Here is a 15,763-nt window from a genome sequence, read left to right as displayed (position 1 = left end):
TGTGCTGATCAATAATTAGTTAAGCACTTTGAAATGTTTTGGCCTGAAAGACACTTTATAAATAAATGTAGCATATCCTTCTTTATATGTCTCAAAATATTTGTTCTAGGATTTGATTTGTGGAAGATGCATTCTTTCACAGGGTTGGATTCTTCAGACTAAACCCTATCTGGATATGGATGAGGATTTGCTAAAAATATTATGAACACAGGAGAAAAATCTGTTTAATAGAAATTCCTGTACCAGGAAGAAAGGAATTTATCCCATTTGCTTTTCCATATAGTACTTGATTTTTGGTACTGGTGCCCAGGTACCCTTTGGTCCCTTATTTCAGCTTGCTACAGACCATTCTCTGCAGAATCCTTTGGTGACCTCTGTCCCTGGTCACTTCAGGGCTGTAAGTTTCCTATTATTTTTTCACTGTGTCAGCTGCCTTTTCTGCAGCAGTCACACTGGCTCTAGTATTTCTTTTCCTGGGCTTAGCATACTTCCTCACCCATCCAGCTGTTCCCCTTGTGTCTTACTGAGTCTTTTCTATTAACTGCATCTTAGAATTTTAATGCTCAAGCCTGTTTCCTGATTTGGGTAAGTTTCAGTAAATCATTTATAACATATTTTTCTTTACAAACATGAGGCAGTGTTTCAGGTCTCCATTTTATGCAGGCTTTAGGTCTGCCTGGACTTGGGTGAGATACAATTACTCCTCTCCTGTTTCTGCAAATTTTTCCTTACTAGATTTGTTATCAGTGTCTCTGTTATTTCAGCTCATCTGGCTTTTGGACAGAGCAGAGGAATCCTCTCGATGAATGTAAGATGTGCTTGCTGGCCAAAGGGAACCATAAAAAGCACTTGAATGTTTGAACCCAGCCAGATGTGCCTGTGAGTTAGCAGCACACACAGTCAAAAAGTTTCTGGCTAGCATGGAGCCATATTTAAGAGAAAAATTAAAAAAAAAAGAAAAAGTTTTAAAAGGACCTATGGGAAGCCAGTCCAAATTGCTTACATGAGATTCTACTTTTAGGCCACCAAGGAAAGAGAAGTGTTTTCTTGTCTAGTTCAGCTCTGGGGTTGATGGATAAAACTATTATTCTCATAGGGCTGATAATACAAAAAGTTGATAATAAATGTGGTCACACCTACTGCCACATTGCTCTGTAATCCCCAGGCTGGAGCAGGGAATGACTGTGTGGCACCAGTCTATTTGAATTTTATACCCGCATTTACCACATGGTTTCTGCATGATTGGTGGCCTCCCGAGAGTGTGTCTCTGTGGCTAAAGAGAAAAAAGTGTACTGCCAAAGACAACATAAATATAATTATGCCATGGTTGGTATGAACAGCCTGAGAAAGACATACAGAGCCTTCTGCCCTTGCTTTCTCTCACATATTTGGGGGATTTTCCCTATTGTTATGTTCACCAATCAACATAATAAGTTCCAGATTTTTTTTCTCATTAATTCCACTAAAGAAATCAACTGGGGGGAGCATTAAGGGTTTTCTCCTTTCCCTGAGAAAACAGTGTGATGATGCTAAACAGAGCTGTGACAGCTGTGTTTGCTCTCTGTGTCCTCCCTGCTGTGTGCTGCTCAGGCCCAGGAGGCAGGCCAAGCATTTTCCTTCCAGGAAGGGCTGACATTCATGACAGAAGGATCTTCTCTTACATATTATGAAAAATATAATAAGGGACTAAGCAAAATTGCACCAGAACATCTTGAAATTCCTCTACAGCCTCTTCATCTGAGTTTCTAAAGTCACACAGGAAGAGTTCAGCTGCTTTGGACAAAGCCTGTAAGCTTGATGGGCACCTTTGGTTGACCAGTTTGTGACACTATGAGCAGCCTGGTCTTATTTTCAAAAACTTCATAGCATTCATGAGAGTACTTTAGAATATCGATTATGATATTCTTAATTATCTTGACCTCATCGTGTGTGGATAAAATTACCATTTTAAATGCCCATCAGTTGCTTTACCAACATGATTAAACTCATATCTTTTTTTTTCCAAATATTCAATGTAATTGTGGAAACTGCAAATGAAGATGGCTGTGCTTCATTAGAAAGAAAAGTATTTCACAGCTGAACATTTTTATACTTGCTTATTAAAGAAAGTGGTAGGTGCTGAAATTTTTTAGAACATATCCAGGTATGCAATCATTATTAAAGTGCCCAAGAGTATCAGTCTCTCTTTTAATTGCTGTTATTCAAGGTAGTTTTCAAACTGCTTCTCAATGTCAAACCATTTTCCAGAGATATTGACAAATGGAAGTAATATTATTTAAGGTCATAGCTTCTGTCAGAATGAATTCCATATGTCATTACCTCAGGATTCATTTATGTCAAGGAAAGGCTCTGATCCTGTAAGACTTGTGTACCAAGTATAGCCTTATTTCAGATTTTCTTTTTTTTATCTGAGTTCTAGAAAGACTGGAATGAAAAGGGTTAATAATACACACTCTCCAAATTAAGACTATTATCAGTAAGGGTTACAGCATCTTTTCCTGGTTTCTGACCTGATGCTTTACTTCAGCCTACAGAAGCCATAGGTAACACTCCAAGTAAATCACATTAGCAGGTTTCCCAAAAGCGGTCAAATTACACGATTACTTAAGAAAACCCCTGGGTACATGTGTGTGCATAATGTGCCGTATCAATGCAAAAAAGACAGCAAGCAAGACTAAAAAAGTTATACTTTTTATTTTGCCAATGAATCTGTTGCACTTTGCAATGTTTAAGTGGGCTTATACAACATAAACATTTGGGACATTTAACATATCAAGCTCAAATAAAAATGACATGCAGATCATTCACTCCTGAAGCTGCCTTGTGTTCAGTTATTGGAACACTCCATCTCTGTGGTTTCCGAAATATTATAAGTATATATTCCAGTTTAAACTTTCTATTTTCCTCAAGGTAGTGTTGCTTTTCAGTCCTCAATGGCTTGGTTTTTACCTAAAGAATCAGGTCCTATCAGCAAAATCAAAGGCGATTACACAGCTCAGTAGTCATTTAGGATTTCTGTGGCTCAATTAAGCATGTATAGCATGCCACAGCCACTGAGACTCTGTTTATTCAGTGCAAGTGCTCTGTAATTTATTTAAAATAATCCATCTTTAACAAATAAAGAGGCCATTGACTGACCATTGCTGCAGGCATCCATTTCAATGCTGCCTTCTTGATGGTCTGTTTTGCTGGTTTAAGTTAAATACCTGACAAAAGTGATTCAGTTTTTGGGAAATAAGATTTGTATGCATAATGTTTATTTTATTTTACACCAGTAATCAGTTAGAACATCTTTTTTACAGATTGACCATTAAAAATGATTAATGCTTTTCATTCTGATAGTCACAGGTTGTGATTGCTAGATCTGTGTGCATGTGTGAGTGTACATTTGTGTGTGTGTTTACAACTTCTCAGGAGCTGTGTCTTTATGACACTTTGCTAATCATGTTAGACCTATTACTGTGTATGTTTATTGGAAATTAGATTACATTGCTATGTCCAGTGGCAAAAGCTCTTTTCTTTCCCAATGTGTGCTTGCACTTTTTTTTTCTTTTCCCACTTGATTCTTTCAGAAATGAGTTATGCATCTAAGCAACACCAGCAAGCTGCCATAAAGACTTGCCAGTACTAGTGAATCTTCTCTGAGAATCAAAAGACTGCAGTATAAGTTCCTGGTAAGTGCTGTTACTTGTTGCACTGGAAACATGCCCAACTCAGAAGAAGCTTTTACTCTGTAAGAAGAAACAGCCATAAAAAACCATCTTGGGAATAGAACAAAGTATAGTGCTAAATTTTCAGTGGAAAGGCAATAGAGAAGGCTATTGGTTAGAGGGCTGCTTCTTGGGGTTAAAGATAAATAAAACTCTGGTAGCCACAATGGCACCTCCTGTCCAGCAGCCACACAGTATAGCTGTGTCTTGTCCTCTTTTCAGACTTAAAAAAGAAAAACAACCCGGCAAGAACAACCCAAACCTTAGAGGAGGTGAAACTAATCTGTTTGTGTGATTGAATAATGGCTTTTTAATGGTAGTTAAACAGAATCGTGGACAGCACTCAATATTTCTTTATGTAAGCATCTAAAGAGAGTATGTCACAAGTTCACAGAAGAATTTTAAAGCCAGAGCAGCACATGTGTTTTGTTGCAGTAAGTTTATTCTCACATTATTTATTCTTTTTGTTTTCCTACAGAAGCCTCATTAATAGTTCATTTGTACCTGCTTAGAATAGAATAATTTTTCATGGCATGCTGTTTGAAGAATAGCTAATACTATTTTAAACATGCAGATTTATTCCAGAGCCCTGGAGGCTGTAAGACATTTATAGTCACTTAGGTTGTCATGTTTTTTTTCAAAGGGAGTTGTGTTGTACCTAAAGTTGGAGAATGCAGCTGGTTTCACTTCACCTTTCAGCTACACAGGACAATCTAGTCAGTACCTGCTCATCTGGAAACAAGACAAAGCAACAGAGAGTCTGTCTAGCACAATACATTAATACACATAGTAAATGATCTTAATTTTAATAGTTAATCACAGGCATAGGACTGGAGTCATGGAAGAGCAGTAAAAGCTATCTTACAGCTTTGGAGATGGTCTAAGTCAACCTTCTTTTTTTTAATGAATTCTACTTTATGTTTACTCCACAGACTGAACTAATTTATTTCCAGTTTTGTCTTTTAAATGTAAAATGTCTCTTAAAATGGTTTTCTGGACTTTTAATATTCAGTCACTATCTAGTGCTCAACGTGCAGTTGAGGAAATTATTTTATTTTAAGACATTAAATCAACAAGCATGGCAATACCACAAGCTAAAGAAGCACTAGCTCCTCTTTCAGGACTCATGATTATACTAATGATTGTGGCTAAGTTGTAGCTACACATATAAAGCTCAGGCAAAAGGATCTTATAGGATACAATCACACAGTTGGCACTGGTGAGGCTGCACAGGGAATTCTGTGTTACGTTTTGGGCCCCTCATGGCAAGAAAGATATTGAGGTGCTGGACTGTGTCCAGAGAAGGGCAATGGAGTTGGGGAGGTGTCTGGAGCACAGGTCTAGAGCTGGGGCTGTTAACCTGGAGAAAAGGAGGCTCATCAGGGGAGACCTTGTCACTCTACAACTGCCTGAGATGAGGTTATAGCCACGTGGAGCTCAGTCTTTTCTCCCAGGTAAAAAATGATAGATTGAGAAGAAGTGGCCTTGAGTTGTTCCAGGGGAGGTTTACATTGGATATTAGAAAAAATATTTCCATGGCAGGTGCTGTCAAGGCTGCCCAGAGAAGTGGTTGAGACACCACCCTTTGAGGTGTTTAAAAGATGTGAAAGTGTGGTACTTAGGGACATGGGTTAGTGGTGGAATTGTCAATGCTGTGCAGATGGCAGGACTTGATGATCTTAAAGATCTTTTCCAATCTAAGCTATTCTCTGATTCCATGAAATACCTGAGAATGTATGAAGTGAATTGAAATCTCATCAGTGGACATCAAAGCTATGCAACAAGAAAGGTGAAGGGTAGCCTGAAATCCTGTCTTACTGGCACTTGCCTGGTGCTCTCCTCTGCCTTGGTGGATACCGGTCCAAGTTTTCTATCCCACCCAGGAGGATGTGCTGGTTGAGAAGCACAGGAGGATGGAACCTGAAGCCTGATCAAGCTGAGGCAGGAAACACCCATGCATCTCTTCAGCTTGGAGGGTGTTTAAGACAGACACCCACACACTTAGGGAGCTTCTAGATTACACAGAGCTGCAAGTGGAATATTCAGGTGTCTCCAAGACTAGAAGAAAGTAGAACCTGTTCATATGCAATTTAAGATTTAGCTACTAAACTCTTGCTTTGTATAAACTACTCCTTGATCGTAATAACTACTGGCTGGGAAATGTTACCTCCAGGCCTTAGCATAAGGAGAAACTGAGATACCAGAGAGTTGAATTAATTGTCTAAGGTCACATGAGGCAATGAGGGAAATATGGAGTCAAAAAAGGTGACCTAACTCCAAGCCTCATGTCCAGTGTGTGGGATGATGATTCTATGCTGAATGGGATCCTTGTTTGGGTGATGAAATGTAGCAGCCCATGAAAAAGTAAGAAGGCTTTAGGAGCACAGATTTCCTTTGCTCTTATAATTCAGAATGTTGCTTTTCACTCAGAGTGGTGCAAATATATTACCTTGGTGAGAAACCAGGAAGAACAGGGACTACAGAACAGGAGCAAGCCTGTGGGTACACATGGGGAAGAGAAACAGAAATTATGCTGTATAAGGTTTTGGAGGACTTCCAAAATTTTATTCATTATTAATACTTTTATGTGAAAGAGAAAAGCCTTCCAGGCTTGACTGGTTAGAGCTGGGCAGGGATTTTTTTGGCAAGTTTTAGTCCAAATCCATGTTTGAATGTGTGTGCATATGTGTGCATGTGCTTACATGAGGTCCAGAATGTGCAGCTTTTTCTCTGCTACAGCTCATATTTATGTATTCCACTCTCTCTTATAAGTTCAACAAGCCTTTTATTGAGTAATATGACATTCAACTTCCAAGCTCACTTGTATTTTTAGACAGGAATTCATTGGATGGGCCTTTTTTAAATGAAACACAAATAAAAATACCAAACTAAGTGATTAAAGGATATTTTAAAACTGAGGTTTTATATAAAAATATGAAAGCAGTTTTATTACATCAGCTAGGGTAAAAGTGCTGATTTTTTTTTAAATGTTTCATTTGAATTTATGTTACTTAGAAAAGGATACGAACAAATGTTTCTCTGACACATTTAAAAAGTTCGATTTAACAAAAAATATGATTGATAGACCTTTTTCAGGAATGTCTCCAAACTGTCATTTGATAACCATTGTGTGTAGGTATATTAATGAATGAGATCTTCAAGGAAAAAAAAAAAAGTGATCCTGTACATAAGATAATTGAATACTTTTATTTGCTGAATGTTACTTTTTTATCAATTTGTGATACATTAGTTCCATCATGAAAATTCAGAGACTCTTAAAGTTTCCTGGTAGCAAATGGTAGCACATCACCATGATTTGATATCTAACTTGTTTTGCAGAATGACATGAAATGTTTTTACTAGAAAAGGCAGATTTTATGTTTTAAGTGATTCATAAAGTGAGGTAGAAAGGGGAATCTCATTAGTCATGATTTAGAAGTAAGAAACAACTGGAGAAAGTTTTATCCAGCTGTACAGGCTTGACCTTGACTTTGAGTTTTAGTTTATTGTTTTGATGTTAATTTTAAGTGGACTTCAATATAAACATCCTCTAGCCATTTTATGTAAAATAGTCTCTTAAAGTGGTAGTCATCTGTAAGCAGAATTTCAGTCCAAGAGTAGGGGATTGCTTATGTCTCTATCAGGACTCTGAAAACACAGTCAATTTTTAATGAAATAAGCTCACATTAACTAAGTACAAATTTCACAGTTCAGTGTTTGTTAGGTGCTAATTTTTGTTTTGTTTTGTTTTGTTTTTTTTTTGTTTAGTTTAGTTTGTTGAGATGAGAAGGGAATAAACATTGTATAATTCCAGAAATGTGATGCAAATGCAGCAGAGACTGAAAACCAGAAACTGCCTTGCTGTCAGCTGGGGTGCTTTGGATGAGAAGCTCTTCAGCTCTTCCCTAGGTGGGAGAGATGGGTGGAGGATGCAACTGACTTTGGGGTGGATGGAAAGCTCTTCTTTGGACATGGTTTGTGGCATGAAAGCACTTTGCATTTGGGACCCTGGTGTTACCAAGTACCAGTGGTTCCAGCCAGGCTCCACAGGACCTTGCTGGTGTGACTAAAACATAGTGCTGAGCACCTGCATCTGGTGAGGCAATCTCCTCTTCCTCCTTCCAGCAGCCTTCCAGGCAGCTTTGTGTGATATCTTGTGGCAAAGCAGTTGAGAACCAGTAGGGATGCACTACAGGAGCTTATCTAAATGACTACAACTGAATTGCTACCATGATTTGGGAGTTCTTGTGTCTGTCATAGAAAACATAGCAAGCAACAAGGAGCAGCCCACAAAGACCAGATAGAATAAGGGAAAATATACACCTTTTTTTTTTTTTTTTTTAATTGCATTGCATTGCATTGCAAAAACCTGGTGCAGATCCTGGGATTTAGCCTTATGGATTAATTTGGTAGGGCTTCTACAGCATTTCAAGCAGAGACAACTGGAGTGCAATACCCAGATGGAGCCCTTCAGATACATAAAACAAAAGAAAATGGAATGTGAAAGCAATTTCAGCTGTCTTTACCTTCTCCTAGTATTTGAAAATCAGTCATCCTTTAAAATTATTTAGGAAAGGTCTGATTTGTGAAGCGAATATCTCAAGGTCCAGTGGTTTGATTATCCACATGTTTATTCTGAAAACAAACCATATCATATGTAAAGGGAGCCTGGAATAAATTGCTTTAACTTTGTCCGTACCTTCAGTGGAGGATCCGTCCCACTGTGTATTTCCACATCTTCTGTGGAGAAATTTAAGATGCATGCTTATGGAAGCTTAAGACACTGTTGTAAAATGGTGCATTGTCTAATTACAGCAGTGGTATTACTTTTAATGAGAGAGCAAATTACAAAGAGCTGTTAGGTTTTTCAAACGTAGATATCATCATTATGAGAAAGTTAAGACATGCAGCACTGGTGTTTGCTCATCACAGCAAAGTAAAATAGGGTAAAAAGTAACACAAAAAGCATGGTGAGAAAGCAGGCAGTTAAATCTGATTTTAACCAAAACTGTCACTAAAAAGTTGCTTACAGCTTTTCATAGACGGTTGTTTTGCAAGGGCAATGTCTTTCTCTCTCTCAAAACCCTACTGCCAGCCATCTGTTGATAATTATTGTCCAGTATCTGCTGAGAACTTGTGATATTTAATATTTCCTTACCACTTGAACAAATAAGCAATGATAACTGCAAGGTACTTGACCACAGGAGTAGAAAGGCATATAGCATGAAAGAGTCAGTGTACACCTTGGTTTTTGAAAACAACTCAGTCTTCTATTTGTGATAAAGATAAGTCTGAGATCCTGGGGACTTAGAAAACAGGTAAGTTGCACAGTGTCTCCAGAAAAAAATATTTTTAAAATGATGAACAACTTAAAAATTGCTCATTTCTGTTTGTGTTTCTTATTGTATGTAATTAATTTTATTTTTTCTCATAGAAAGTTTTCAGAAATCCATCTACTTGTGTATTAAATATTTACAACAAGCAAGCTGGAAGTATCTCAGGTTTTGCAATATTTAGTCTCAAATTGTTGATGAGTAGAGATCTAATTAAGAGATGGTCTCTGAACTTGTAAAAGAAACCATCTGTGATTGCTGTTCTAGCCTTCTTTTTGGTTTTTGGTATGTATTGTTAAAATTAGTCTACGTTTCTATTTAAAGTACTTGGATTTTTACAAGTAAGCACTATCTAAACCTAATTACATCTGTCAACCCATCACATACATGATAGCTTCTAACCTTATTTTATAGATGGTCTGACAACAATATATTTGTGTTTAAGCTTTCACAGCCTGGTGTTTCACTGCCTCTGGAATGATATCCCCTCTGGATGACATTATTCAGTATTCCTAAAGACCTGAATCCAAGGTTTTTCAAAGCTGTTTCTGGATCCAAACTATGACTTCCAAATTATTCTAGTCCCCATGCTCTGAAAAGCTGTTCCCTATTAAAGTGCCACAGAGGGAACACACAGAGCTGATAGCAAGAAACAGTGCTTGTTGCTTTTGAAAATGAGGCTTTGGGTTATTTGACTAAAATCTCAGCACACTTATCCATTGGAATATAGGTATTATGAATATATTTTTAAAATGTTTTGTTTTCTTCAGAAGATTCAGAGTGCTCTCAAAGCACCTGAAGTTTATAGTAAGCCTTCATTGCAGCTTCAGTCATCTCTGGGGTGGTTTCCCAAGCCGTAGCTCTGGAGTCTTTCCCTGCTCACTCTCACATCCACCACTTGTGCACAGGCTGTTCTCTCTGACCCCATGTACAAATGGTAGAGAAAGAAAAAAATTCCAGGAATGTTAATTTTTAATTATTAGTTGAGTATGCCTTCCATACAGTTGCCAGGTGCTGGTACTAAACCCCCTCTCCCCAATAAACCTTAAATTTTATGGGTGTTTTATAATCAAATTGAAAATAAAACCACTGAGCAGGAAATAGTGATTCTTAAAGCCTCATGCAAAATCATTTCTAATACTGCTTGATAATGAAAGATGAACCACAGGTCCATGACAGAGAGTGAATTTCTTAAAGTATATAAACTCCACAGCTCTTATTTCAAAGAAATTTAGTAGCTAGTGCCAATCTTGAAAGTTGTTTACATTACTAAACATTCATTTTCCTTCTATATATTTATGCTGTTTTAAAAAGATGAACAGACACCAAAGAGTAAACAAAATTGCAAAGCTACCTGCTCATTGTCATGGATTTCTTTTTGTTTATCTGTTTTCCTTGATTATTCTGGAGAAGCAAAAATGAAAGATTCTTGGGACATTATGAAAACCAACACAGTAAAATAAATAGGAACACGATAAGGGGTTGATTAGAACACATGAAAGACTGGTTTCAGTCCATGCTACCTTTTCTTTTTACTGTTGGAATGTAACAAATATTAACTGCTACTGCTCTGCTGTACTTCATTACATAAATATTTGTGCAAATTCACACTGTGAATATATGAAGTGCTTTGATGGGCAAAGAGGAGAGTTTCCTCATGTGCTGGTTTCTTCTTTATATGAAGAAACAGCACTCTATGCACTGACTGAACTTTCACACTCATGCTGTTCAGCATCAGCTTGAGTTCTCAGTTCTCTTTTTTTTCCTCCTTCATGACTAGTTTACTTACCAAAACCAGCTCTGTTGCTTTACAGCAACTCTTAAGTAAGTGGTCTGAGCCAGCACTATGAAATTCAACATTTTTTTTTAAACAAGCTGCTGATCTGGTGGTCTTTCTGTTCCCCATTTCCTTTATAAGATTAATTAATACACCATGCAAAATTCCAAGGAACTGTACATATTCCCAACTGTGACTTCACTAAGCTCTCAAAGAAGAGAGTGTTTGGATATGGGGAATTTTTAATACTTTACTCTGCTTCTAGAAATGAGTGTTTTTTTCCCTTTTGTCAGTTTTTGCAAAAGTGGTAGTGGCAATATGCATGCAGAAATCCATAGGGAATTTTGTATTAAAATATTTATTTATAGTTGTACATATACTGAATCTATCCCTTCCCCCCAACAATAATGTTGGTATATCTCAGGTATCAAGGCAATAAGCAAGACCTTTCTTCTGTTGTATAAACATTGTTGTAGCCATGGCAGTTAAAGACCCCAAAAGAGAAAATATTAGCATAATAAAAGATATCACCTACATCTGCAAACTTTGTTTCTTTATTATATACTTTGACAGAGACAAGAACCTTCATTAGATCACTTTTATGTGTTCTTGTTCCACTTAAAACATAAAAAAGAAAAAAGAGCTATGAGTATGGAATATGAGTTCCACTTTCAAAACAACAAAAAAGAAAAGAGTAGATGTACATCGTGTTTATAGTGTTATCTTTCACTCAACATTGACTCAGGTGAGCTAGTCATGATGAAAAAGAACTTCAAATATTTGGCTTTGCTTTCTGCCAATGTATTTCCTTTCAGCAGTTCATAGTTTTTATAACTTTTCATTTACTGGAGTAGTTTAGTTGTATTAGACATCTCTTAGATGTATAGCCTCATCATTATACAGGGAAAGAAATTTAGACAAAATTGGTATATTAATCTGTTTTTTAAAGCAATGAAGATGGGAACAAAGGAACTTTGCTTTGAAAGGTTTGTGAAAAGTTTGTAAAAGGTTTGTAAAAGTCCATACATTGCAAAACACTTTCATATATACTGGAGAAATTGATGTCTAGATTTTTTTGGGGAGATTGCTACACTGTGAATCAGATCCAATGGCTACATACCAGACTATTGCGACTGTCAGTAAAAATTTGTTCTGACTTTCCAACAATATTAAAAATATGGAAGTGGCACCTAACAAATGCTCCATTCAGATCTAGTGAATAGCAAAAACTTCAGGTTTTCTCAAAAAGTACTTCATGCTTTTGGTTAAAATAAAAAAAAAAAAAGAGAAAAGTTTTGACACAAATCAGCCACATAGAATACCTTGCTGTACATCTCTAATGGTCCATGTCTTTGTGCTGCAGAGTAGCGAGCATGGCCAGGTTTGGTGGATGTTAAGCACCTAGAATCCAACATTTAATGGAATTACATAGCTATATCTGGATTTAGAGATCTCATGAGTATTAAGGGGTTCAGCTAATAGAATTCAGTCTTCAAATGCAGGCTCATTTTGTTCCTAAGTAATTAAATGTCTTTTTCCCCCCTCTCCTTGAATTTGAATATTTTTTTTTTAATTTGAGAGCAGTACTCTTTCAAACTGAATTGTTTTTGAAGGCACTCATAATACCACCTATTTACTGTCCTGGATTTTTAAATACAATATCTTGCTTTCAGTTTAATGAGGGAGACTCAGACTGCTTGAGCCAATTTGAAGCCTATACTGTGAAACCTGGAGTGCTTCCAGTTCTTGGTGAATGAATTCTGTCCTATTGCCTCATGACTTAGAGGAGCTGAGTTCTTCACTCCATGCAAAGGGAAATCAAATAGAGTGACCAACAGGAGGTTACTGATGTCTCCAAGGGTCCCTGATGGGGGCAAGCAGGGAATAGGAAAGAGAATGTTGTGGCTGAAAGATTATACAGGTTAGATATTGCAACAGTTCCCGTGGCTGGATGTGGAAATACAGTCCTGCGAGGTCTCTCGTGCCATCCAATGTGTTTATGTGGTGGGTTTCCTCTGGGCAGCAGCCAAGCACCCACACAATCATCCTCTTAGTTCCTACCTCCTAACAGGATGAGTGGGAGAGTACGTAGAGAAAAAAATGAGAAAACTTGGGAGTCATGATAAAGACAGTTTAGTAAGTGAAGGAAAGGATAAAAATACCCACAAGTGACACAAACACAATCATTCACCACACCTCAAACAGACCAGTGCCCAAACGTTCTCTGGATGATAGCTACTGTGGAAACGGAAAGACAAAATCCTCCTCCTCCTTCTGCTATCCAAGTCTCAATGGGATATCAATATCCCACTCTCTATCCCTCTCTCAATGTCATGTTCATCGTGACATTGCACAATCTGTCCCATTCCATTTGTGCAATTAGACTCAGCATCGGTGGTGTCAGCTCGTGGTCTGTTGTGCTCCTGAAACCCAGTTGCTGGATGGGACATGAGGAGAGTGGGAAAAAGAGGAAGCCTTGGTGCTGTGCAAGCACTGCTCAGCAACAGGCAAAAGGCTGGCATGTTGTTATCAACACTGTTTTAGTCCTTGTAAACAGTATCATACATGAAGGAACTTACGTCCACTCCTGCCGCACCCAGTACAGGTCACTTGGAATTCAGACACCAGTTGAGGCAGGTGTGAAGATTGCCCTGTTCTGAGTTGCTCTTGAGTAACCAGGGAATACTGAAGATGTGCTCAAGATGGAGTTAGGTATTCAAAATTCATTTTAGCAAAATAAGAATCTCCTTGGATACTCTTTTGAGTATACTGGTATACTGTGTTCTGATCTAGGATTGAAAAGTGAGTAGTAAATAAGAGAAGGAGTAAATATAATTTTGAACAGTTAAGCATTCAATGGGTACCATCCAAATATGTACTCAGTGAGCTCAGATGCCCTGAAAAAAGGAGTACTCAAGTAAATAAGTAGAGGGCAATACATTATTTATATAATCAACTTAATTCTGCTAAGTTCAGTGTTCAATTTTGCAGCTTTTAAAATATTATTTATAGACAACTTTTGTTCATGTAACACATTCTTACAAGGACATGAGGTAGATTGATATTTCAAAAGTGATAATCTCGGGTGAAATTAGTGGCTTTAGAATGGAAATTGATTTCATAGCAGCTGATAGACATGCAGACATATATTTACATATCAAGAGAAATCTGATTAAATAGTCTAACTTAGAAGTTCTAAGAGAAATATTAGCACTTCTCAATATTCTCCTAGAAAAACAGCTAGTGCTATTGTCAGCATGAAAATTATTACTGAATAATTCAACATTTTAAATCTCTTGTGAATTTGTTCATTCTTTTATTTTATTTGGACAATGCAATGAGTCAGCTTTTAATAGAACTGGTAATCTTTTTCAGACTGATTGAGGATCGTTACCTAAATCAAATTATGAGCTGATGTTTCTAGAATGGCATGCTAATCTCTAAAATTTCTGTGTGAGAAGGGCCATTCTAACATGCATTCTAAGTTTCACATTTCTATTTTCACATTTTAGTTAGAAGGAAAATTTTTGAAAGCCAAATGGCTCAAGAATCAATCTAGTATGGAGTCTAGTCAAACATCAGGGCAGCCTCTAAGGCATCTATCACCAGATACAACCAACTGTTGCCACTGCATTCATTTTAGGAGCCAACCCACAAGCCTAGGTGTTAGTGCTGGAAAATATATAATGCAGCTTCACATCAGGACCTTAGAGCTGCCAAGCATATCTCCAGAGTAACTTTAACAGTGATTACACTTGATGAAGGAGGTAGAGGAAGTATAATCATGCACCAGCAGCACCAGGAGGATAAGACCAATATTGAAGTTATGTGGATTCTTATGTAGCCATTAAAGAGCAGTTTTCGTGGGATGAGCTTTGCCTGCAAAAGTCTCAGGTGTTTCTGCTTACTGCTGGTCTCCTTTTGTAAATATATAGGCTTTTAATTACAACAAGGAAGCTACCTCACAAGGAAATGTCTGAAAAGACTGAAGTCAGTAAATCCCATAATCATGAATTGCCTCTATGATACCATGTTAGCTGCTGAAATTCCCAGGTGAGAAGGACTATTTGAACATGCATAAGTAGTTTCACATTTTCGTTGGAAAGAGAAGTCAGGCTCATGACCAAGTAGGAACCTAGCTGAGAAAGGGGGAGGAGAATTACAGGCTGCAGTCCTATAGATTGGGATATTGTAACAGTCAATATTGACTGAAGAAAAGTACTTTATTTCTGTCTTTTATTTAAATTGTTTAGTGCTCAAAGTGAACACCCACTCCACTGCAATCACTGCCAGCAAACAGATGTCTAGCCCAGAAGAGTCTACAAAGCAGTTCCATATGTTCCCACTCTTCAGAACTACATTTAAAGAACAAGCTGGATCTTGTTAAAGAATTTCTGTCCAATTTTATCTTTCTATCACAATATATGAAATCCATCCCTGTGCAGGCAGTGGAACCCAAAACAAATATTTTATTCAGGCCTATTTTGATGCTAAAGTAGCCTTTCTGTTGCTGTTTTCTGCAGCAATGCCTCTCTATCTATAGAGTGCATGCTCAGCGTGGGAGCTCTTGCCAAAGTTCCTCTTTTAAACCTCTTCTGAGAAAGACTTGTTGGTAGGAATGGAGCACTGAATTGGAAGAAAAAAAAAATGCACTCCTGGAAAGAAAGTGAGGGAGAATCTGTTGGAGGAACTCTGCCCCGCCATCAGAATTTCTCATATTGTCCTCCAATAAAAATGATGGCTCAAGGATCATAGCTAAGTATTGCAGAAAAGAATTAAGATTTCTTCATTCTCAATTTCAGTATGGAAGGAGTTATACTTTCCCTTTTGGTAAAAAATAAAAAAAATCTACAAAACACAACTTTTATTTTGTGGTAGGGATGGCTTTTTTTTGTCTGTGTTGGAGCAAACCTGGCCACAATGGGGGTGTTGAATCATGATAA

This window comes from Cinclus cinclus, chromosome 5 (genome assembly GCF_963662255.1).
Source record: "Cinclus cinclus chromosome 5, bCinCin1.1, whole genome shotgun sequence".
Lineage (NCBI taxonomy): Eukaryota > Metazoa > Chordata > Aves > Passeriformes > Cinclidae > Cinclus > Cinclus cinclus.
The sequence above is the reverse complement of the archived record's forward strand: the minus strand, read 5'-3'. Positions refer to the sequence as shown.